The following is a 26270-nucleotide window of genomic DNA, read 5'->3' on the forward strand; positions in this document are numbered from 1 at the left end:
CATGCTGATGCAAAAAGAAGACCCCTTGACTTTCAAGAGGGTGAAATGGTACTCCTCAAGGTCCCCAAATCCCATTATGCCACACTAAAGGACGGCTCTTGCAACAAGTTGGCACACCTTTACTATGGGCCCTACAAGATCATTAAGAAGGTCGGGGACTTGGCTTACCGCCTCCAACTCCCTTCCACCACTAAAATCCATTATGTCTTCCATGTGAGCCAATTGAAACCTTTCATTGGCACTCCCAAGGACCATGTAGAGGAGCTCCCACCCATAGATGAGGAGGGCCTTATTCAGTACATTCCGGAAGCAGTCATTGGGCAACGTGAAAAGCAACTCCGCACCCGTTCCATACATGAATACTTGATCAAATGGAAAGGCCTACGAATAGAGGAAGCCTCTTGGCGCCCAGCATCTATATTGGACGAATTCCCACACCTCAAGGAGGCCGTGTTGGCTGGCACCTCACTATGACCCCTGTTTTGGGCTGCAGTTTGCATCTGGACAGCCACCTGTTTTGTACCAGATTTGGTCCTGGTCCACTCTCAGTCCCATCCTCCATACATGGCCAGAAAGTATACCTCGAGGGCTCCGTTCCGACACCTTACTTGCCCCGATCGGAGTTCCCTAGTGGAAGTTATGGCTGTTTTTCTCCAGCCATACCATCTGGGACTGCACACTAGAAATTCCTGGACAGCCCTTTATTTTGTACCAGTTTTGGTCCTGATTGATTGCAGCCCCGCCCCAGCCACATGGGCTGAAAGTACATCTCATGGGCTCCGTAACGACACCTCAATTGTCCCATTCGGAGTTGCCCACACAAAGTTATGGCTGATTTCCTACAGCACACTCTTACAGTTCATGACTACATCCCTTGTTTTTTAGGACAAAAACTTTATGAGACGGGATGGTTTGTAATGAACGGGGATCACGGGAATATGGCATGGGAACATACCAGCCACACTGATGGTATATAAGGTGTAAGAGGGTATTTTGAGGCATCACAGAAATTATCAAGAAACTCTCTTTTTACCTTCTCAAGCTCCCATGGCTTCCTCTTCTTCTTCCTCTTTCCCTCTTTCTCTCTCTTCTTCTTGCCTTTCTCTCTCCTCTCCTCTTCTTCTGCAGTCCTTCTCTCTCTCCTTCCCCTTAATTAGGACAGTTAGGTCTCCTTCATTACAGTGTATCTGATTTCTCCTCCATTCGGGCAGCCCAACACCAAAATGCAGCAGTTTGTTGTGTTTGCAGACTTCCTTGAAGTTATATGGATTACTAGTTCAATGCGTTTGATGACTCGGACGATAAGTCAATCCATTCTTCCGAAGACAAGCGGTCTCACCAATCAAAGCATCACGAAGAGCGACGCAAAGATCAAAGATCAGAGCCACCATCATCCAAAGATTATCACTTTAACATGTCCAGAAGATGAGAGCGGCCTTGTTCCCACCGGCCTCCCCCCGCCCCCTTTGCTTCTTTATATGTTTCTAATAGGGCACCTATTGAAGGGCCCCACATGGCCATTCTGGCATCATCTGTACAGATGTTTGTTCTTCCATCATTGCCCAAAGAAGATCACCTTAATGGCACTAACTACTCCCTTTGGTCTTACAAAGTGGAGTGCATATCGAATACCTTCAACCCTAAACCCCGCTACCTTGTTCAGTGGAGGACAAAGCTAAGGTTTGGACAAAGCTATCTTCTCTCTACCAGCTGAAGACCTTTGCCCACCGTATTACCACAGAAAAGAAGCTCTAAATGCTTCCCGTTGATGATTCTTCTTCTACGAAGGATCACATCAACAAGATGGAGGAGTTGCGGGATGCGCTTGCATCCCTTGGCAGGATGATATCATCCAAAGGTATGGTGATGATTCTCATTACTCATCTCCCATCTGATATCTTCTACACTAGCTTATTGACCTCTAGATCCCATGGCAACCATTTTGTGGGAGGAGTTAATGTTAGTGTAACACCTCTTCTGTGAGATAGGGCCATGAAAGTATTATCACCTGTCCTCTGAAAGCATGAATTTACTATCATCTGTAGTCCAAGATGTGAAACCCTGATGCATTGTTTCCATAAAAAAACGGACTATGCATAGCAACATCACTAAGCATTGTGAGCCTAAATTAAAAACCACGCTTTCACTTGTTGGAACAGTAAAAAAGGAGCCATCATTGTGGACTATGTAATGGGGTTGCTAGCTTTAATTCCAGAAATTAGGCGATTTGAGATATTTGCCAAGCCCATCAGCATAGCAGCCGACCATGCAATCCTGAAATTTACCCTAGCATGTGGTCGAATACAAGAAACATGCACACAAGCACACACATTTCCGCACTATGAGTTTCTAGAAAAAACTTCGCATATCCATGGTGATGCAGTACAAGATGGCTTAAGACAGCTAGACCAGCTTGAACCTCTTGTGGATGTCACTAAATCTCTAGCAAAGGTGTTATATACAGCAGCTCACAGAGGCATTCCCGTTCAATCACTAAGCTCTACTGTTAGAAATCAAGCTCACCGTCAGTATGTCTTTATCTATGACCGACATCTATGACAGCTAGAGTGTGCAGCTATCTACATGTGACTACATTAAATAAGTCGGGTTAGTAGTCAGTTAGTGACCTGACTAGAGTTAGTCTGTCTAGTCTACACTTACACTAGGTCACTTTATCTTTGTATTGTGTGTGTTTTTTCAGTAAGAGTGTGGAACATGAAGGAATGACTTTGAGAGCCTGAAGGCTCATGACAATGGAGGTTCCCTGCCTCTCTCTCTCTCTCAACTTTGAACATGGTATCAGAGCCTTACTTGGTGGACCTCTTGGAGCAGGAGGGAGTGAAGATGATCTGCAGTTGAAGACTTGTGTCATTTTTTCAAACAGGCTGAATGCCATTGTAAACTGAAGGTATGCATTGAGTGATTGCCTCCTCTATGGGTCAAGCTGCAGGTTGTGGCTTGTTTAGAGCCTTGTGAAGGAGGTATTAAGCACTAGTGTGTGCTCCACCAGCATCAACCTCAGCAAATTGAGCTGCTGGAGCAGAGGACAGATCTGCGTGAACTGCACCTGTTTGCTGCTATCAGTTGTTGGGCTGCACTTCATCAAATGCAACACATCTGAAAAAAAGAACAGATCAGTTGCTGGAGCAGAGGACAGATCAGAGTGGGAAGATCTGAAAAAAAGGCCAGCACTGCTGTATACACAGCATACATGGTATATGCAATACATTGAAGAGCTTTGGAAGCTCTCTGACAAGCCCAGAAGTACTCTTGGAGCATAGGTATATGCTGGAGGTCATATGTACCTGTTGTGATCCACTGCAAGCTAATTTTGGTAACTGAAATACTCAGATGTGGAGCATTTCAGACAGGCTGAAAACTGTCATTTAACATGGACATCAAGCATTTGTTCTTTACTGAAGCATAGTGTGACATTTGGTGACATCTATGAGATGTATGTACTAACATATGTATGTCAGAATGTTCATGGGTTGAGAAAAGCATTAAGTGCCACTGAATGCTGAAATTTTTGGAGCTGAAGCAAATGCAATCTCGTCTTTTGGCTGAATACAAATTGCAGAAGCAATGTATGACTTTGCTCATTAGAGACAGACAGTCTATGGTCACTACATAGTCATGCATTGACCTTGTCATACTGGAGCAAATGTATGGTTTGGTTTGAAGACGCTTTGAAGTGGTTTGAAGCTGGTTATGCTGGTGTTTGGTTGACTGCAACCTGCAAACAAAACTGTTGACACTTGTACTTGCTGATTATGCACTGTTTTGTGCTTCTATGCTCATGTCTGGAGTGACATATGTACTTGCAGTCATCTGAGAAGACTTGGGACATATATGACATGTGTACAGGTTTAGACTGCATGTTTTTGGACCCTGGCAGTGGATTTGCAAGAGTTCAATCTGAAGCAAGTACACGGCATATGTATTGACAGTTATTTCTACGAGCTGGACAACTTGATTGTGGACTATTTTGGGCTGATACTGGGCTGAAATTTACTGGTTTTTTACTGCATTTAATTGCAGAAAATTGTCATCAACTGTAGTGGACTGAACTTAGTCAGTCGGACTTATTGACTTGCAGGGAGTCAGGCATTTGAGATACAGTCTGTTGCATCATGGCTAATGCACATGGGACTGATAATATCACGCAAATAGTTGGAGAAAAGCTAGACAACAAAAACTTTGCATTATGGAATTTCAGAATGAAAAATTTTCTGGTTGACAGAGGATACTGGGACTTATGCACAGGAGATGAAGCAGCTCCTGAATTGCCTGAAGCAAATGCAACAAATGAACAGAAGAAAGCTCATAGGTTATGGACTGAAAGAGCATGTAAGGTACTGCATTGGTTTTCACTATGTATATCCGATGCTATGGCTATTCAAATCACTGGCTGTGAATCTCCGAAGGATGCTTGGGATATACTGATGAGAAATTATGGAACCATGACACATGCACGGAAAATCCAGTTGAAACAACAGTTCAATAATATGTCTAGAAATGGCAGGAGCATCCAGGTGTATACCACGGAGATTAAGACCATAGCTGATCAACTTGCTACTATTGGCTCAAGTGTATCAGAAGATGATGTGATTGCTGTTGCAACAAACGAGAGGATGTGCCAAATTTGCGGATGGGAGCCGGAGAGCAATTACAGACCTTTTCAGTATGGGATCAGAGCCAATCCCAGTCACGTCCACCCCTCCAGAGAGCAATTACAGACCACAACGAAGAGAGCCGCTCTAAATAGAAACCACAACAACAAAGAATGGGTTGCACTACATTCATTTAAGCATGGGTGCCAGGAAGAGATGAAGATCGGAAACCTTTTACCAAGTAAGCTGAAAGCTGGACACTGTACAATTTCCCTCAAATATGCAAATTCTCAGTATCAAATTCCATTGCCGAGCATTGAGAAACTTGCATTGCATAAACTCTTGTAACAACAATCCAAAAGACTGGAACTGAGATGGCCAATGTACTATAGCGATACTAGGAAACACAGCTGGCCCATCATTTTCTACAAAGCTGTGTGCTCTGACTATGGTATTGAATGATAGAACATCATCCTCTATAAGGACATGTGGGACATCAATGTCACCCAAGGCAAAGAAACCAATAAGGACATGTGGGCAATCAACGAGGACGTGTGGGCAATCAATGCCATGCAAGGTAACGAAATCAGGAGAGCCTAGGCATCTCTCTCCACAAGATGGAAATTGGACTAAGGAAAGCCAAACGCTTTTGTAAATACTTTCCAACAAACCTTGGAAGCACCAAATCCTATCACCAAGAATATGCACAGACCAGTCAAGATCTCTGAGACCAACAAGGCCTCCATTTGAGGTGAATGGTTTCATGTTTTCCTTTGCAGCATCAAAGACAGCCATTCCCTCCATTTTTGCGATGTCTGCCAAGCACCATGGTCCTGCTTGGAGAGTACTGCAAGCATTGCACACAGACTCCAGAGTGTGAGTGTAGCATTCCATGTCCATTGGAAGGCTGCTTATCACCTTCTCAATAAGCTCCATTAGAAGAAGACCACATCAATCTGGATCCAAGAGAGTTCTGCAAGAACAAGACTAACAATCAAATGAGCTATGCTGCCATCTCTTATGCTGAGAACCGTCAGCACCACCCTCACAGAAACCCGACGATGGTGCCTCGCAATCTGATCAGACAAAGCCACGTCTTCGATCACAGAAACCAGACAAAGTCATCACAATCCTTTGCAAGTTCAATATATGAACAGCCCAATGGCCATCCACACACCCAAAGATTCATCTGCAAAGTTTCTATGTCAAAGAGTCCCTTCCCACCTCTAACTGTCTCCCTCCCCCACACTCAGTACATTTTATCTCATTTCTCAATCTTGTTTTCCATCAAAAATATGCATACAATAGCCTTGGGGTCTGCATAGTTGCCTTTCTGCTTTTCATTAGATATTAGAATAATCAACTGCTGTAGACTGTGTCACGCTGACATGATAATCACGCAATGCCAAAGAGAATATGCATACAATATGCAGTTGATTATCTCGTTTCTCAGTCTTGTTTTCCCTCAAAAATATGAATACAATAGCCTCAGAGTCTGCATAGTTGCCTTTCTGCTTTTCATTAGATATCAGAATAATCAACTGCTGTAGACTGTGTCACGCTGACATGATTATCACGCGATGCGAAAGAGAATATGCATACAATGTGCAGTTGATTATCTCATTTCACAGTCTTGTTTTCCCTAAAAAATATGCATACAATAGCCTTGGGGTCTGCATAGTTGCCTTTCTGCTTTTCATTAGATATCAGAATAATCAACTGTTGTATACCAGAGGTAGCCATGCAGCTGAGAGAAGACTTGGCCACAGATAGCCCCAGTATCAACTTTGCAACAGTGAGCACCCACATATAGACAAATGCACATTTTGAACTGCGATCAGACCCACAAGCAAACAGCTGGTGAAGAGCAATCAACTATTCAGCAGCTTGGGGGTGTGACAATCAGAAGACCCACGTATCATCATCATTATCATCTCTCAACAAAGTTCCCCACCAAATGCAAACGATTGCAGAGTTTTCAGAATTAGACAACAACCACAGGCCAGAAAGGCATACTAGACTTGGCACTTGCAGCCAGCTAAAATGCATGCCGTAAAAACATCAACAAAGGATATGACAAAAAGCTGTGGACTCAATGGACATCCCTGCCGCCTTAGAGATCTGTGTCCACAGAGTCCATATAGTCTGCCACAAAGAAACAAACTGACATGTTCGTCCTCAGACAAAAGTTGGGACACAGCAAGCAGTGCGTGGCCCAAGGAGTCGTGCTCTCTACTTAGAGGCCATAGCGGGGGACCAACCTACATCTGGAGGCCCTAATTGCCTCCACTTAGCTGGCACCTGACATTTGAACAAGAAAGCTCCTTTCCCCCTCTTCGGTTGGATACGCAATGTCTGCAATTGTTCCATTCCACAACATTGCATCGCCATGGAATGCAGTGATTGTAAGACTAGTCAATGTGCTACGAGCAATCTCTGCATTGCAATCTCTAGCACCCAAAGGCAGCATTGCATCACATGTTTTGCAAGCAAATGTGGACCGGCAATCAGTGATTAATGTTTTGCTACAGCAATGTGGACACTGAATACGATCTTGCTGAGGAAACCTGATTCGTTTACGGCCTCGTTGATGTTTTTTTGGCAGTCGGCCTGTCTGATTCCTTGGGCGCTTAGGTGAGATTCCAATTTTCGGATCAACATCACTCTTCTTTGCACCATGCCCGAGTCTTGTCTCCATCACATTTGCTTGGATCTGTCGAATACTTCCCCCGGATGGCATCTCAATGGTTCCACGGGCAAGCAATCCAGCTATATGGCTCTGCAATGCTTTCATGTTTTCAATATAGCCCTTGACATTAGCAGCAGACAAAGAGGTATCTACGTCCTCAAGTCTTTCCAAACTCTGACGTAGCTCGCTGATTTCAGCCTGCAGACGTGCATCTTTCTGCGGTTCCATGATATCCACGTCAGCATCAACATCTTCATGCACCCCAACTGCTGGCAATGCTCCTCGCATGGACATAACATGGTCAACCACAGGAAGAGCATCGCAAAGATGTGAGAATTTGGTATGTAAAATTTGTCTTAACCCAAGTAAGTGCTTGCATTCTGTGGTCTGGTCAAGGCAGTCACAGTAACTTGCTTGCACGGAAACATTGTACCAAATGTCCGAGTTTGACTCGCTTAAAACCTTGAACAGCATGGACTCCTCACTAACCACTAGGATAGTAGATGGGTCAAGTTCGAAGCGCTTGCATATACGGTATCCCCCTTGCAAGCGCTTTGCATGGTCTTTGGATGCCCCTCTATGTGCATATCTGCCCGACTCTGCGATCCCCTGCTTCATCTTGAACCATTCAAGAGCGGTTCCACCCATCCTTGTGCCCGTCTGACTATCACCAACCAATGCATGCACAAGCTCAGTTATGGATCGATTGATCCTTCCATCTAGCAAGGTGTACTTAATGTACTGCCACAATCGCTCTACCAAGTTTGTCGTGTCAACGTTTCCATGGTAAAACAATCGCCCAAATTTGGGCCACATATATCGCCACTGGGAGCTTCTACCACACCAACCATGAGAAATGTAGCTTGTGACATCTGGAAACTATGAGTACTCGCGCATGGTTGCATCAAACAATGTGTCAAAGTCTTTCTCACTTGTGCAATGCATTAATTGACTCATTCTCTGGTACAGGTAGTTTCTATCAGCGCTTCCAACCTTTGGCAACAAGTTTTCTACCCAAGCTTTCTTGACATGAAACCAGCATAGTAAAATTCTGCATGCTACCAGCTGTCTTTCAGCATCATGGGACTGCCAGCAGTGTGGATCTTCAGCAATGACATTAAGAAGGGCAGAGTACTCTGTAGGAGACTTGTCGATAACAATAGCCGCTGGTCTCACGTGATCCATTCTTGCGAATACAGCTTTGATGGTTACTGTTAGTGCAGCAATCTCCTGTGCAGTCCCTGGATCAGCCGAACACAGCATGAGCCATAGAGGAATCCCATGCCCAATATGGTTTGGTGCGACGGCTGCGTACAACGGAAGACCGAACATATTGGTTTTGAAAGTGCTATCTAGAGCCCATGCATTGTTAGGAGACAGACGCTTGCACATTTCCAACATCCACTCGTCTTGCAGTATCAAAATAAATGGTTGCTTTGCCACATTTTCAGCAGTTGGATCATATGGCTGCACATACAACACCTTGCCAGCCTCCTTCAACTTATATGCCTCGTGCATCACTGAAACCCAAACATTGTCAGGCACCTGACTTCCCATCCGCAACTTGTATGCCAGTTGAGCAACCTCTTTTGGTATCATAAAGAATCTATGTCTTGCCCTATCCAAAAGAGGAACTCTGGACATCTGCCATGTTTCTTTCTTTGAGCTCATTTTTGCTACGTGTTTAACTGAACCCACATCAAACAAATCATCCACACAACAACGCATTACATTCTCGTGCACGGGCAGATTGTATCTGTCACTACGAGTACCCGGCCGATGCCCTTTGTGATCTGCGTATAGAAATATTGTAGCCCTGTCAAGCGCTGTTTTGTAAACCACATTCACGCGAAAGGGACAGCCACATCGCTTGGATTGTTTAGGTCTTCGCACAGTTGAGACACGAGGCTCGCGTCCGCGCGGCCCCCCTATTCAACTCCTCAGATCTCTGATATCGGAAGCGCATGTGTTTAGCGGATGACAGTTTTGTGTTCTAATGACAGGTTCGGGTGCTTCGTGGATATGGCCGCTCTGATGCTTTCATGCCGGGCTCGGGTATGGCTGCCCTGATTGCAGGAGATTCTCCTCTAAAGACGCACTAGCGGATCTGCTATGCTCGCCTCTCCTGCAAACTTGCGGGTTTTCGTCCTCTTTATCCAAGGTTAAGAAGGATTGTTCGTCTGATTTGCACAGTCGGCAGCTTGGTCCGCAGGGCATGTTCATCTGGTAGACTAGAAATTGGAATCGCTCGTCTGATCGCAGCTAGCAGGGGGTAGAACGCCACTGTACTAGCTACAATGCCCTCACAACCATATTCTGGCCAGCTCAAATTGTAGGATGCAGAGACGGAAGCAGGCACAAAGTTCCAAGACATCTAACTTGTGACTGTGTGAAGCTCTAGTTAGAGCAGCTAAGGGGCGGTTTCTCTCCCTGGTTGTTCTAACTTCCAAGACATCTTTTGATTCCGAGGATTCATCTGCCGTGACCTGCCCCCCCCCTAAAAGCGGGGAGGTCAATTGAGCCTCTTACTGATCCCAACAGGTCAGAGCAGCATCTGCTGCAAGGTCTGTATATTCATCACTGATCTAACAGGGGGATCACGCAGGATTTGCAAGAAACCCTGTTGGCAGCTCAATGGTGGCAATCTTGTGAGAGAAAGGGATGTTGCTTGGAGTGCTTAGAATTCTTCATGTCCTGTGCGGTTGCTTAGAATGCTTGAGCACTCGCGCTGAGATGAGATCAGACTTTCTCCAATACTCTACCTGGATTGCCCATGAGTTGCAGCAACGGTAGTGTTCCCTCCCTATCAGACCATTTCTCTTTATATGCCTCAAGCATATCTGTCTTCTTGGCACGCGCACTCTCACTCATTCTCTCCTTGTATTGCCGGGTCCCAATCAAAATGAGCGATCCTCGTAAAGCGTTGCAGACAACAAGGCTGGTTAATAAGCCACTTTACTCCGAATTAGGGTGGTATGGTTGCAGAATTCCTTGGATTGTCTCCATGTCTCTTTACCTAGGTTGACAGATCTCATTCCAAGAGCGGAATGGATTACTTTGGTTCAAGAAGTGTGGCATAAGTGCGTGGGGATGACTTTTGAGGGTCGACCACCCCAAAATCTAATGGCTGCATTTTTCCTTGCCAATGAGTCAGGTTGGGATCTCTGTTAGAGTACAATCCCCACAAGATAAGCGTCTAGAAGGGCAAATTGCATGTGTTGAAGTTGATCCTGCACTTGTGCAACACAAAGTAGAAAAAGATTAGATAGTATTCTTTGGCTTGAACTTCATTTGCTAGAGATCGTCATAGAGGGTCATAGCAGGCAGCATGGTCAATAGAGCCTCGCGTAACAATTGTAACTTCTACACCTCTAAAATTGCCCTGCAAGAGATAGTTGCTGGAAGGGCCTCTTTAGAAATTCACAAGAAGAGCATGTAGGTAGGAACTGCTTCCTTGTGGTTGTGGTGGTTCCAATCATTTGGAAGAAGTGTTGGAATCTAGGGATGCACAATAGCTTTTGAAACCACATACCATAGGGTGCCTCTGCACAAATCAAGCTTTCATGACACGACACTCCAAGCTAGATAATTAGGATCATGAAGCTTATCATATGTGGAACAATAAGGAGGTCCCATTGGAGAGGACAAGAAGTGAAGATGGAAAAAAAAAAGGTTGTTGAGAGAAAGTACAGTCAAAACACAATATAGATTGTACCTAGAGTTAACATAATCACAAAATGATTGCTGCAATAAGCTAACGTATGTGAAAATGAGCTAGAAAAAGTTCAAGCATCGAGATTACAACTAATAGACACGGAGAAAAGATTGAGAATGTTGTCCCCAATGTACAAGAGCATTAAATGCACAAAACACGCACCAATTACAGAAACACAAACTGTGTGAGCATTAAGCACAACTGTATAATAGGAACTAAAGGAAATAACAAAATGTAGACCGTTGTTCACAAAAGACAAGTTGCAGAAGATTCAAAGTAGGCCGAGATTACCCCAAAATAGGTTGCTTGGGTAGTAGTACATAGGGAAAGGTTGATTAGCAATAGTGGAAGAAGAGGGTAGTCTTGTAATAATCGAAAATAGGACCATAAGACCTAACATGGACATCTGATACCATATCATAAGTGGGTACAACGATAAAGGTGTGAGAATTTATCATAATAGACTTCACAACATGAGAGAAGAAAGAGACTGCAAAGAAAAGATAAACACTACAAAAGACCTCAAAAGAAGAATGCTCGGGAAGTGGAACTCATATACTAAGACAAGAGATAGTAAAGTTATAATGGGAGTTATCAACTATGTGGGCATTTGCACTAGTGATGCCAGGAGGCATATTCCACGGTGGATTCCGTGCCACGGTGGATTCCGTGAGGTTTTATGGTGGATTCCGTAAACTTAGATGACCGGGGCTCATACACAAAGAGGATTCTTTGTGCGAGAAGTTGATGGGGACGCCTGTCCTTTTCGGGCGTTTCATTAATTTAGTGTGTACATGGGTGATTCCATAGCGGGTGATTCCGTAAAATGCATATTAAATTAATAAACGTTTATGAGTTTAGAGTGCGCACTCGTAATAAATTAAGGTTAGGATTTGTTTCTAACCAGTTGATTTATTTATGTAGCTGAAGACTGCTAGGTATTCACTTTTGTCGGTTTAATTGTATTATTTTACTAACGATTGTGAATGCTTCAGTTGATGTGTAGAGATAGCAGCAGTGGCGGAGAAAAGCATTGGAGTCTAGCGGGTATTCGACCTTTGGACTATATTTTGATAGGTGCCACGCCTATATTTTGTTATGTCTATTGAGACATCGATTATTGATTATTATTTTGTATGCGCCTATGGGCCCGGATATGTTATTTCTATTTGGACATTGAGATTGGGCGTGCCAGACTCTATGGGCACCGCCCATTAGCTTTATTTTCCTATTTTTGTAGAAAGCAAACTCAAAAGCTAAAAGCTTGTTATATTTTTGTAATTGGGCTATTATTGAGCATGAAGATTGGAAATATACATAAAATACATGGTTTGTGAAGCGCTCACACAAGGCATGGGGGAGATTGAACCCAATTTGTCTCTTGCCTCTTGTCGTGCATGCTTTTACATGGTTTTTTGTGCAAAAAGGTAGAGTTCATTGTTCTTGGGGACCTTCAGGGATTCACTACGTGAGCTATCTGCGACCGATCTGCGCACCAGTGGTATCAGAGCGGAGCAGAGATCAGGAGCTTCCAATCGCTACCAATCTCGGACGAAGGCGGAGCTCCAGGAACAAACGGGCTCTACAGTCAATCTCGTCGCGAACCGTCGATACAAGCAGACTTCTGGCGATCAAGAACCCCTATTTCCACTGTCAGATCGCGAAGGACTAGGCTCTGCAGGCGGAGGACCACGCATACATCTCCATCATCAAGTCGTGGAGTTACAGAGATAAGCTTCATTAATTTTATCATAATTTCTTTCAATAAGCTTACGAGAAAGCTTATGAAGCTTGCTATCAACAACTAAATCAAATCGACTGATCTGGAGGAGGCCCGAAATTTTCGCGCGTCGAAAAAAACGGCCCCTCCCCCTCACGAAATCAGACGCCGCCCTGTACTCCTTCTTTAAGCTTATTAAAGCTTAAGCTTAATCATTTAAGCTTAAGTCATTAAGCTCTCTGCAAGTCTGACAAGACAGATAAGTCGATATACTCCAGGTCCCGCACTTCTGAAGTCAAGTTCAGCAAGTCAATTGAAATCAAGTTTTGCAAGTTCTGCAAGTCGGCCTAAGTTCAGCAAGTCAACAACTCTGCAAGTCTGCTAAGTCTGCAACTCTGCAAGTCAGACTAAATCAGAACTGACTAGTGCTTAAAACTCCTAGAAGACTTGTTCCTATGCAAAAACTCTGAACTGGAAAGTTGTTCGCAGCAAGGTGTTCTACCTATCTACAAGTTCGTTGAAGTACTTTCAGCAAACGGAGACAGAAATATTACAGAATTTCTGAAAATTGAAGAAGAAATACCAAAAAAAAAATACATAGCCTTGTAACCCCAAATTTGAGCTACGCTCATCCCGCTAACCTGATTTTGAGAGAGAAAGGTTTATTGAGTTTTACAAGATGACTACCCCACATATGGATGATCCTATGGCTGAAGACGACCTACCTGAGCCTACCATGGAACAAAAGCTGGATCTAATCATGCTACAATTGGAAGAAGAGCGAAGGGCTAGGCAAGCATTGCAAGCGCAATTGAAAAAACTACAAAGAGCGTCCACCGATAAAGAAGAACCTCAAGCTGAAGATTTGATTCGCCGTACCATCGACTCCACTCTTGAAGCACAAACCATTCGCAAGGAATCCAAGATAAGTAAACGAAGTTTCAAGTTTCGCACTTTTAATGGCATACGAGAAGGAAAGACTGTTTTATCATTCATTAGCCAGTTTGATGACTATTTCCATGAGGAAACTTATCCAGAAAAAGATAAAATCAAGTGTGTTACTAATCATCTGATAGACAGAGCATCACTTTGGTGGACTGTAGTCCGCAAGAGCATAGAATGTCCTGCTACTTGGGAAGATTTCAAGAAGAAGTTCATGCAGAATTTCCTTCCACCGCAATTTCATGAGAAGGCTATCAAGCAATGGGATTTGCTTCAACAGCGAGATCGTGAGCCTATTCCACAATATACAGAGCGTTTTTGGAATGCACTCCTACAGCTACGCATGCTTGAAGACGTACCAGAGACGACACATAAGCGGAAGTATATGTCTGGACTTCTTGGACATTACTACGCTGAAGTGAACATGTTCAAGCCTGCTACCCTTGAAGAGGCCATCTCCTTAGCTCACGACACTGAAGATAAGTTACGCGGAAGAGACAGACGACCACAGCAATTCCAAGCCAACAGTAATTATGGATCTAAACAATTCAATTCCAATTTTAGAAGGTTTAATCCAGGTCGTTTCTCATCACCATCTTTCCGCAAGAATTGGCCTAAACCACATGCATTACCCTCTAATGTCAATCCAAATTCTAAGCCTATTCCACAAGCAAATCCAAATGTACCCAGACTTCCAGCCATTGCAAATAATGTAACCAAAGCCAAGCCAATAGTATGCTACAAGTGTCACCAGCCAGGGCATCTCGCAACAAATTGTCATTCAAAGAAGCCACCAGCACATATCAACTACCTTGGAGCCATGGACGAAGATGAGCATGAGGATATGCCAGATTTCACTGAAGATGAGGATGATATTACTACTACTTTCGACACTTTACCAGGTATGCCTACTCCACATTCATTGTTGACTATGAAATGTATGGTGCATGGAAAAGAAAGAACTATCTTGCATGATGACGGTAGTACCCATGACTTTATTTCAGTAAAATTGGTAAAGGAATTAAAATTGCATACTGTACCTACGCATTATCGCATAAAAGCTACATTTTTAGGCACTAGGTACAATGGCACACAAGAAGTACAAAATTTAGAGATTCAAATTGGTCCATATATTGAAAGAAGAAATTTCTTAGTTGTCCCACTATAGTCAAGCGACATTATTTTAGGAATGCCATGGAGACACCAGCATAATCCAAATATAGATTATTCCACGCACACAATGAATATTAATTTTCAAGGAAAATCTATTACATTATATGGTATGCATGCATCTCATATTTTTCCACTGCTTTCGCATACTCAAGCAAAACGTGCACTACGCAAGAATACTAAATCATATCTCATTTGGGTGAATGAATTGCACGCAAAGGAAAATCATATGCATCCTAGGCATAAGGAATTTCTTGCATATTTTAAGGACTGTTTTACAGAAGACCTACCACCAGGTTTACCACCATCACGTCCAGAAGACCATAAGATTGATCTAATACCTGGCACACAACCACCTTGCAAAGCACCATATAGGCACAATCAAATAGAGCAAAAAGAAATCTAGAGTCAAGTTGAAGAATTACTAAATAGAGGCCTAATTCGACCTAGCAGTTCTCCATTCGGTGCACCTGTACTCTTAGTCAAGAAAAAGAATAATACCTATCGTATGTGTATTGACTACCGAGCATTAAATAAGATCAATGTAAAGAATAGGTATCCTATACCTAGAGTTGATGACCTTATGGACAAACTACAAGGATCTTCTATATTTAGTAAGATTGACCTTAAGTCTGGTTATCATCAGGTGAGGCTAGATAGATCCGACATATTTAAGACTGCATTCAGAACACAGTTTGGCCATTACGAATTCTTAGTCATGCCATTCGGATTGACTAATGCACCTGCTACTTTCAGCAGAATGATGAACCGTATTTTTCTGAAATATCAGTATTGTGTGATTGTTTTCTTTGATGATATTTTGGTGTTTAGTCAAAGTGAAAAAGAGCATTATGAGCATTTATCATTAGTTTTTCAATTACTGAAAGAAAATCAATTGTTTGCAAATCCTGAAAAGAGTGAATTCTTTAAGACGGAAATTGAATATTTAGGACATATTGTATCAAAAGAAGGAATTAAAGTTGATCCTAAGAAAATTGATGCAATATTGCATTGGCCTGCTCCTAAAAATGTACATGAATTACGCTCATTCCTTGGTCTTGCTAGTTTCTATAGGAAGTTTGTACGTAATTTCTCATTACTTGCTTTACCATTAACCAAACTTCTTAAGAAAGGAATTGTTTATCAATGGACTGAAACTCAGCAAAAATCATTTGACTTACTGAAACGTGCATTAACCAATGCCCCTGTTCTATAATTGCCTAACTTTAGCAGACCATTCTTTCTAGTTGTGACCGATGCTAGCGGATCAGGAATAGGAGCCGTATTAATGCAAGACAACCATCCAATAGCATATTCTAGTTCTAAGCTGAAACCCTCCGAGCTCAAATATTCCACTTATGACAAAGAACTATTAGCAGTTGTACAAGCATTAAAACAATGGAAGCATTATTTAATGGGTTCAGAATTCATGATAAAGACCGACCAGCAAAGCATTAGACATCTACTTAGCCAACCCCAAATTTCTGACCGTCATATCAAATGGGCTTCCTTCATTCAAAGTTTTCATCATATCATTCAATACCAACCTGGAAAAGAAAATGTAGTTGCTGATGCATTGAGTAGAAGACCTGCAATTCATAATATTTCTATCATATCTTTTGATTCTTTGATTGCTATGAAAGACACATATCACCAGGATATTACTTTTCATTCTGATTGGCAAAAATTAGTTCAAAATAATTTCATTCATGTTGATTCATTATCATATAATGATGGATTTATGTTTTTTGAAAAGAGACTGTGTTACTATTCCATTCTGATCTTTTGTTTTGAATGAAATTCATTGTCCCCCATATCAAGGTCATAGAGGTATCATTTCTACATTACGCATGTTAACTGAAGATTTTTATTGGTCGCATATGGATGCAGATGTATCTAATTTCGTTTCTGAATGTTTGATTTGTCAAAGAATAAAGAGACATCATGGTAAACAGTATGGATTACTAATGCCTTTGTCTATTCCATCTAAACCTTGGGAACATATTTCTATGGATTTCATTACTGGTTTACCAAATACTAAATCTAATCATGACATGATTTGGACAATTGTAGATAGATTTAGTAAGCAAGCATATTTCATTGCATGTAAGAAAACTTTAACAACATCACAAGCAGCACAGTTATTTTTGAAAACTGTTTTTACTAACCATGGATTGCCAAAAGTGATTATTTCAGATCGTGATTCTAGATTTTGTAATAATTTTTTGGATCACACTGTTTGCAAATCTAGGCACAAACATTGATTTCTCATCTGCATTTCATCCAGAAACAAATGGACAAACAGAAGCCACAAATAGCACCATTTTAGATCTTTTACGTGCATATACTATCTCTAAACCTCAGACATGGGATACTCATTTGCATTTATTATAGTTTGCATATAACAATACACCGCACACATCTACAAAGAAAGCACCTTTTGAAGTTATTTATGGATATAGATTATCTACACCTGTTGCATCTTTGTCTAATAGAATTCAGAGTGCTGATGATATTGCTATTATGCATAACAGTATTTTTGATGAGGTTAAGGATATGATTGCTAAAGCCCAACAATCATATACCAAACAAGCCAATAAGAAAAGACAAGCCATGAATTTCAAAGTTGATGATTATGTTTGGCTTAGAATAGAAAAACGTAGACTGCAAAGTGTAGATAGACATCCAGTTGTCAAATTAGCTCCTAGATTCTATGGACCATTTAGAATTATTCATAAGATTAATGACAATGCCTTCAAGTTAGAATTGCCATCTCATTGGAAAATTCATAATACATTTCATATTAGTTTATTGAGACCATTTAGAGGCCAATTACCTATCCACCCTGTCTATGAAAACCCACCTTTACTAGAGGAAGAGACTGAAATACTTGAACCAGAAGCCATCATAGACACTGACTACATGACCACTAGAACTGGCCGAAGGTATTCTAGATATCTAGTCAAATTTAAGAACCATCCTGTAGAGGAAGCACAATGGATGCACGCTAGAGACTTAAATGCTTTCCCCACTCTGTTAGCTCCACATTGAGCTAATAGCAATTGAGGTCAATTGCTATCCCACCCCGGGGGTATGATGCCAGGAGGCAGATTCCACGGTGGATTCCGTGAGGTTTTACGGTGGATTCCGTAAACTTAGATGACCGGGGCTCATACACAAAGAGGATTCTTTGTGCGAGAAGTTGATGGGGACGCCTGTCCTTTTCGGGCGTTTCATTAATTTAGTGTGTACATGGGTGATTCCATAGCGGGTGATTCCGCAAAATGCATATTAAATTAATAAACGTTTATGAGTTTAGAGTGCGCACTCATAATAAATTAAGGTTAGGATTTATTTCTAACCAGTTGATTTATTTATGTAGCTAAAGACTGCTAGGTATTCACTTTTGTCGGTTTAATTGTATTATTTTACTAACGATTGTGAATGCTTCAGTTGATGTGTAGAGATAGCAGCAGTGGCGGAGGAAAGCATTGGAGTCTAGCGGGTATTCGACCTTTGGACTATATTTTGATAGGCGCCACGCCTATATTTTGTTGTGTCTATTGAGACATCGATTATTGATTATTATTTTGTATGCGCCTATGGGCCCGGATATGTTATTTCTATTTGGACATTGAGATTGGGCGTGCCAGACTCTATGGGCACCGTCCATTAGCTTTATTTTCCTATTTTTGTAGAAAGCAAACTCAAAAGCTAAAAGCTTGTCATATTTTTGTAATTGGGCTATTATTGAGCATGAAGATTGGAAATATACATAAAATACATGGTTTGTGAAGCGCTCACACAAGGTATGGGGGAGATTGAACCCAATTTGTCTCTTGCCTCTTGTCGTGCATGCTTTTACATGGTTTTTTGTGCAAAAAGGTAGAGTTCATTGTTCTTGGGGACCTTCAGGGATTCACTACGTGAGCTATCTGCGACCGATCTACGCACCAACTAGCTCCCTCTCTCCAACAAAAATCTGCAAGTAACCGAGTATGGTGGCAATGGTCATGAAACTTAAGAAAATAGTAGAGCTCGTTCCATCATGTACTCTTCTTCTACATGTAAATTGATAATTTGACACTTGTTTTGGTACCAACAATTCTTGAAGCCCATCAACATCCACTAACTTTGGCTCCTCTTGATTTGGGGTCGCAGTAGAGACAGGTCCTTGATACTCTGCAATATTACTCACATGAAACACGAGATGTTAGTAAAGGGAGCTCCACTTGATAAGTCTTGTCACTGTGCTGTTTAACAATGTGAAAAGGCCCCTCTTTCGAGGTGCTAGCTTAGGTGAAAACTCCCCAAAACGCTTCAAATGTGTCTTCAAGGTCTTTAGATAGCATCATTGACCTCCTTGGAAGAGCAACTCATCCCGATGTTTGTCAATATCCTTTTTTTGCGGCTGTTGTGCTTGTTGCATATTCTCTCAAAGTACTTTCAACAATTGATCCATACCCACAACCAATTGATTTTCCACATAATTCCCAGTAGATGTCTCCAAAGCATGTTTAAAGGTATTGCTAACCAACCATCCATAAACTATCTTAATGGGATCCACTTTGTAGAGGCTGGACAAATGGTAGATACTTCCCCCATTGAACTTCATTATCCTACCAGTAGCAATGAAGCATGGTAATCATGGTACAATTTGAAATCTCTTTTTGTCTGTCAGTTTGTGGGTGAAAAGTAGCAAAGAATGCTAACTTTGTGTGAAGGTCAAGGCCATAGAACAGAACCTTCCAAAGCCCACTAGTGAACTTAGAATTGCAATTAAACACGATCTTGTTTGGCAAGCCAAAGCCGACTAGTGAACTTAGAATTGTGATCAAACACGATCATGTTCGGCAAGCCATGTCCTCAAAACATGTGTATGATGAATAGATGTACAAACTTAGTAGCATCCATGTCATATTTGCATGGAATTCACCTCACTTGTTTAGCCTATCCACCACTTCAAAGATGGCATCATTCTCGAATTGGTTGCTTTTCAAAAGATTGGTAAACAAAAATGCATCAAAATTCCTCCCAAGGTAAATTTAGAATAGGCAATGTATGTAACTTCGCTGTCATCTTGTGGTTGTTTGATTTTAAGGTCTAGCGTGCCTTGTATCCCCTCATGTGGTATAAACATCTTGCTTCATTCAAGGGCAAGATAAATGTTGTGAAAGCTTCTCAAGAGTGAGACCTCGAGCCTAATGCCTCGTAGTGTGTGCATTGTGTGTGAAGCTTCTCTAGAACAATATCATGTTTAAGACCTTGTACCAACAAGACAAAGTCTATCACGAAAATACATCCACTAGTTTTTCATCACATAATTTGAACAAAGATGTGGTGTGGAATTTTGCATCTTTGGACCAAACTCTAGATTAGTAGCATAGGGTGCCTTCATAGAAGTGAAGAAATCAAACTCCACAAAAGTAACCACCATGATTGCATGTGGTTCCTCACTCTCAACATGTCCACTACTCCAATCTCCTTTCTCATACATACTCAATCTCAAAATTGAAGTGAGAAATGGATTGCTAGCAATGTAATGTCAGGGAGTTGAGGGAGAACACTCGTTGATCAGGCTTGATGAGAAAATCATGCCTAATCGAATATGCCTTTGCTTCTTTAAGTCGTGACCAATGGCCAATATTTATGCCATAGGTGGAATCATTTAACTCAATTACCTTGAGTTTTTAACTTTCCTAACTCGATGGATGGCCGTGCTGCTCCAACGCCTCTCCTAGATCATGATCCATGGCATCACAATTCATCATAAAAGGTTCATTGAGATCCATCAATCTCAACAACATATTGGTGATTGTGGAGCAAGAGGAGTTCAACAAGCCTATCATGGAGTTCTGAACAATGGATGTTACTCCTAATGTACCCATTGTATTTGACTATAATAGTTTAGAGAACTGTAAGAGTGTTCTACCACCATAGTTGGAAAACTTATCAGTATAGTTATCTTCATAGCTAGGAGATGGTTTGAACGAATCAACAAGGTAGCTTTTTTCCTATCGTGGAAAGCCATGGAGGGTTGGTGGGCTAAATATGCATTGAGACCCAATGATACATATGGGAAACAATGCCATGGAGACAACATCTTAGACATCAACAACCATGCATGGTTTGGATTGTTGCATGGCCACTATAGAAGATGCTTATTCCAACCTACAGACTTGGTTCCAATGCTTCAATGCCTTCACCATGGTATCCACTAACCACCTGAATCAAGCATAGATGTAGCTTTCCTCACCACCTGTAACTACTTGAGGCCTCTCATCACCTTACAACTTGAGGAATAACTACAACCACTCGTCTCATATCAACGTTAAAATTGAAAATAATATCATGGCTTGTCTCATTCTCTGTGCTATTTTTCTATTGGCATATTGCTTGAACTTGTTGGAGGACATGAACAAGATTCAGCAAGATTCAGTCCAACAACCATTGCTCTCATCCCTTTCTTGATCCAATCAAGGATTACCTAATGAGTGGGTGTTGCCCCCTCTCAAGCCTACCAAAGGAATACAAAGTAAAACCAAAATGTTCAAAACAATAAAAAGCCAAAAAAAGAAAAGAAAAGAGAGAAAAACATTCACTGTAGATTCAAGACACATCAAGGTTGAGACACTCATTCCATGGTTATTAGCTTAATAAGATGCAATCAATGGTTGTTAGCTTGTGAAGAGGTAGTTTAGATCCAATGATCAAGTGTTGCTCAAGCCCATTTGAGGCTACAACAAAATCTTAAAAAATCATTTGGGTCTTTATGTGGCTAAAATTATCTCAAGAATGGGCTGAGAATGAGCATAGTCGAGAACTGGTTACCAGAGGCATACATTAGGATGCTTACATAATAGCAACAATATTACAAAATGCAATCGAGATAACCATGTATTGCATAAATCCTTCTATGATGCGCCTAGGACTTATCATTAAATATTTCCAACAATCTAATAATATTTAGGCTGTTTTTTCCCAACTCCTCGAAGAGGAAGCCAAGAAAAAAGAAGTGCATTCTCCACAGCCCTCTACCTAGCTTTAATGCACAAAAGAGGTTATGCATTTAGTATTTTCCAAATTCCCTTGTTGAGTGTTGGCGTTTTTTTGAAGTGTGAGGGTTAAGGAGTTCACTTTTTTCTTGTAGACTAGCTGAGGTTTCTTAGGTTGTATTGGAGCCCATGCATTTTGTTTTCTAAAATATCTTGGTGACTTCAGAGATGATCGTTTGTGTGAAATGTCTGGGTTTGAAGCATTTGGAGCCTTGTGGTTTGGGATGTGATGATTTAGGTAACCACACCCAAGTTTTGCCTTCATAGTAGCCTTGTGCTCTCAACAAATCCCTAGGGATCCACTTGCCTCATTTGTGGTTGAGGCATTGGTGTCATTGTCCTGCTTGTTGCACACCAAATTTTTGTGGTGGTTGTTGGGGATAATGCTAAACCTCCATGTCCCTATGCTTATCTTGGAACCCACTTTAGTTGGGCTATGTTTGGTGGAATTGCTATGTTGATTAGGTTTCTTTGTTCCATTTGTGCTAGGAGCAACTACTTGAGCAGGGTGTTATCCCCCTCCTTAGAGGTTATGCTCAGTAATTCTTGAACCTTGGTGACTCTACTCTCATTGAAGAAGCACATGAGCACTTGTTGAAAGTTGTGATGTTTTGTATGTTTCACATTTCCAAGTGAATGCATTGCATGAGAAAGTCAACCACACGCTTGGTTTGTTATTTAAATGGGAATCCCAATAGTGTCTCATTTCCAACTCCTTCCATGTTAGGCAACATGTAGAAGATCGTAGGGAAACTTTCAGTCTCAATAATTACCAAAAATTGGCACTTCCCTAATAGTTCATAGGGTGCGCCTCCATATGGATTCACCTTGGTAATAGTCAAAATGTGTAGGGGTTGTGGTCCACCAGTCATCATAGGTCATGACATTACAACCAACTCCTTCGTCAATGAGGGCATCAATGGTACATTCCCTTTTTGTTGTAAGTTTGATTTGAAGATAGGTAGTGGGTATTGATTCTTCGACTTTGGGATCAAGCTCAATAATTGTGACAACATGTATGGCAATTAGTGGTAATGCTATTAGTAGTTCGTATATAGTGGATGTGTAGGCGGATAATATTTTTTGATTCGGCTACCATTAAGAAAGCCTATGCCTTCATCGTCAAATGTCTCAAGTTTGACATTCCTCTTTTGAAATCTCTTTGTTTGACATAATTGTCAAACCAAGCCTTTCATCATGCTTTCTCATAGATCAGAGCATGTGTTGCTAGTAATTGGGTTTCAAATGACCATTCTAATTCCAACAGTGGGTTGGTCCAAGATTTCGAACCTTCCCACCTCTCTTGCAAAGCTACACACAAGCTTGGGATAAAGAATTCAACTCACATAATCTCATTGGTGCCATACGTCAATTTAAAGGGAGTTTGACCTGTCATAGTTTTGTAGCCTATTCTATACACCCATGATGTTGCCATGAGTCTAAGGTCCCAATTGCTTCAAGAAGACAAGACTATTTTGGTTAGCATATTGATTAGGATATTATTAGTGGCTTTAACTTGTCCATTTGCTTGCCAGTAGTAGGGAGAAGAATTTTGATGTATGATCATGAATGTGGATAGTAGGTGTGCAATCACCTCATTAATTAAGTACATGCCTTGGTCACTTACAATTTCAATGTGGTGAGATCACATGCTCCCATAAGAATTTCAGTACTATTTGTGCGATGTCCTTTTGTGTGGCTCTAGCTTTGGCCCACTTTTTCAGGTAATCAATAGCAACAATAATGTACCTCACCTATGAGTATTGAGATGTAGGCTCCCCCCATGCCTTGTGTGAGTGCTTCACAAAGCATGTATTTTATGTATATTTAATCTTCATGCTCAATAATAGCCCAATTTACAAAAATATAACAAGCTTTTAGCTTTTGAGTTTGCTTTTACAAAAATAGAAGATAAAGCTAATGGACGGTGCCCATAGAGTCTGGCACGCCCAACACAATGTCCCAAATAGAAATAACATATCCGTGCGCATAGGCGCATACAAAATAATAATAAATAATCGATGCCTCAATAGACATGACAAAATATAGGCGTGACGCCTATCAAAATATAATCCATAGGTCGAATACTCGCTAAACTCCAATGCTTTCCTCCGCCACTGCTGCTATCTCTACACATCAACTGAAGCATTCACAATCGTTAGTAAAATAATACAATTAAACCGACAAAAGTGAATACCTAGCAGTCTTCAGCTACATAAATAAATCAACTGGTTAGAAATAAATCCTAACCTTAATTTATTACAAGTGCGCACTCTAAACTCATAAACGTTTATTAATTTAATATGCATTTTGCGGAATCACCCGCTATGGAATCACCCATGTACACACTAAATTAATGAACCGCCCGAAAAGGACAGGCGTCCCCATCAACTTCTCGCACAAAGAATCCACTTTGTGTATGAGCCCCGGTCATCAAAGTTTACGGAATCCACCGTAAAACCTCACGGAATCCACCGTGGCACGAAATCCACCGTGAAATATGCCTCCTGGCATCATACCCCCGGGGTGGGATAGCAATTGACCTCAATTGCTATTATCTCAATGTGGAGCTAACAGAGTGGGGAAAGCATTTAAGTCTCTAGCGTGCATCCATTGTGCTTCCTCTACAGGATGGTTCTTAAATTTAACTAGATATCTAGAATACCTTCGGCCAGTTCTAGTGGTAATAAAGTCAGTGTCTATGATAGCTTCTGGTTCAAGTATTTCAGTCTCTTCCTCTAATAAAGGTGGGTTTTCATAAACAGGGTGGACAGGTAATTGGCCTCTAAATGGTCTCAATAAACTAATGTGAAATGTATTGTGAATTTTCCAATGAGATGGTAATTCTAACTTGAATGCATTATCATTAATTTTATGAATGATTCTAAATGGTCCATAAAATCTAGGAGCTAGTTTGACAACTGGATGTCTATCTACACTTTGCAGTCTACGTTTTTCTATTATCAGCCAAACATAATCATCAACTTTGAAATTCATGGCTTGTCTTTTCTTGTTGGCTTGTTTAGTATATGATTGCTGGGCTTTAGCAATCATATCTTTAACTTCATCAAATATACTATCATGCATACTAGCAATATCATCAGCACTCTGAATTCTATTAGACAAAGATGCAACAGGTGTAGATAATCTATATCCATAAATGACTTCAAACGGTGCTTTCTTTGTAGATGTGTGCGGTGTATTGTTATATGCAAACTGTAATAAATGCAAATGAGTGTCCCATGTCTAAGGTTTAGAGATAGTATATGCACGTAAAAGATCTAGAATGGTGCTATTTGTGGCTTCTGTTTGTCCATTAGTTTCTGGATGAAATGCATATGAGAAATCAATCTTGGTGCCTAAATTAGCAAACAGGGTAATCCAAAAATTATTACAAAATCTAGAATCACGATCTGAAATAATCACTTTTGGCAATCCATGGTTAGTAAAAACAGTTTTCAAAAATAACTGTGCTGCTTGTGATGCTGTTAAAGTTTCCTTACATGGAATGAAATATGCTTGTTTACTAAATCTATCTACAACTATCCAAATCATATCATGGTTAGATTTAGTATTTGGTAAACCAGTAATGAAATCCATAGAAATTTGTTCCCAAGGTTTAGATGGAATAGACAAAGGCATAAGTAATCCATACTGTTTACCATGATGTCTCTTAACTCTTTGACAAATCAAACATTCAAAAACGAAGTTAGATATATCTGCATCCATATGCGGCCAATAAAAATCTTCAGTTAACATATGTAATGTAGATATGATACCTCTATGACCTTGATATGGGGGACAATGAATTTCATTCAAAACAAAAGATCGAAATGGAATGGTAGCACATAATCTCTTTTCATAAAACATAAATCCATCATTATATGACAATGAATCAACAGGAATGAAATTATTTTGAACTAATTTATTCCAATCAGAATGAAAAGTAATATCCTGGTGATATGTATCTTTCATAGCAATCAAAGAATCAAAAGATATGACAGAAATATTATGAATGGCAGGTCTTCTACTCAATGCATCAGCCACTACATTTTCTTTTCCAGGTTGGTATTGAATGATAGGATGAAAACTTTGAATAAAGGAAGCCCATTTGATATGATAGTCAGAGATTTGGGGTTGGCTAAGTAAATGCCTAATACTTTGCTGATCGGTCTTTATCATGAATTCTGAACCCATTAAGTAGTGTTTCCACTGTCTTAATGCTTGTACAACTGCTAATAGTTCTTTGTCATATGTGGAATATTTCAGCTCAGAGGGTTTCAGTTTACAACTAGAATATGCTATAGGATGATTGCCTTGCATAAGTACGGCTCCTATTCCTGATCCACTAGCATCGGTCACTACT

The sequence above is a fragment of the Lygodium microphyllum genome, chromosome 23 (assembly GCF_053477565.2).
Source record: "Lygodium microphyllum isolate KBCC chromosome 23, Lygodium_microphyllum_v1.1.10, whole genome shotgun sequence".
Classification (NCBI taxonomy): domain Eukaryota; kingdom Viridiplantae; phylum Streptophyta; class Polypodiopsida; order Schizaeales; family Lygodiaceae; genus Lygodium; species Lygodium microphyllum.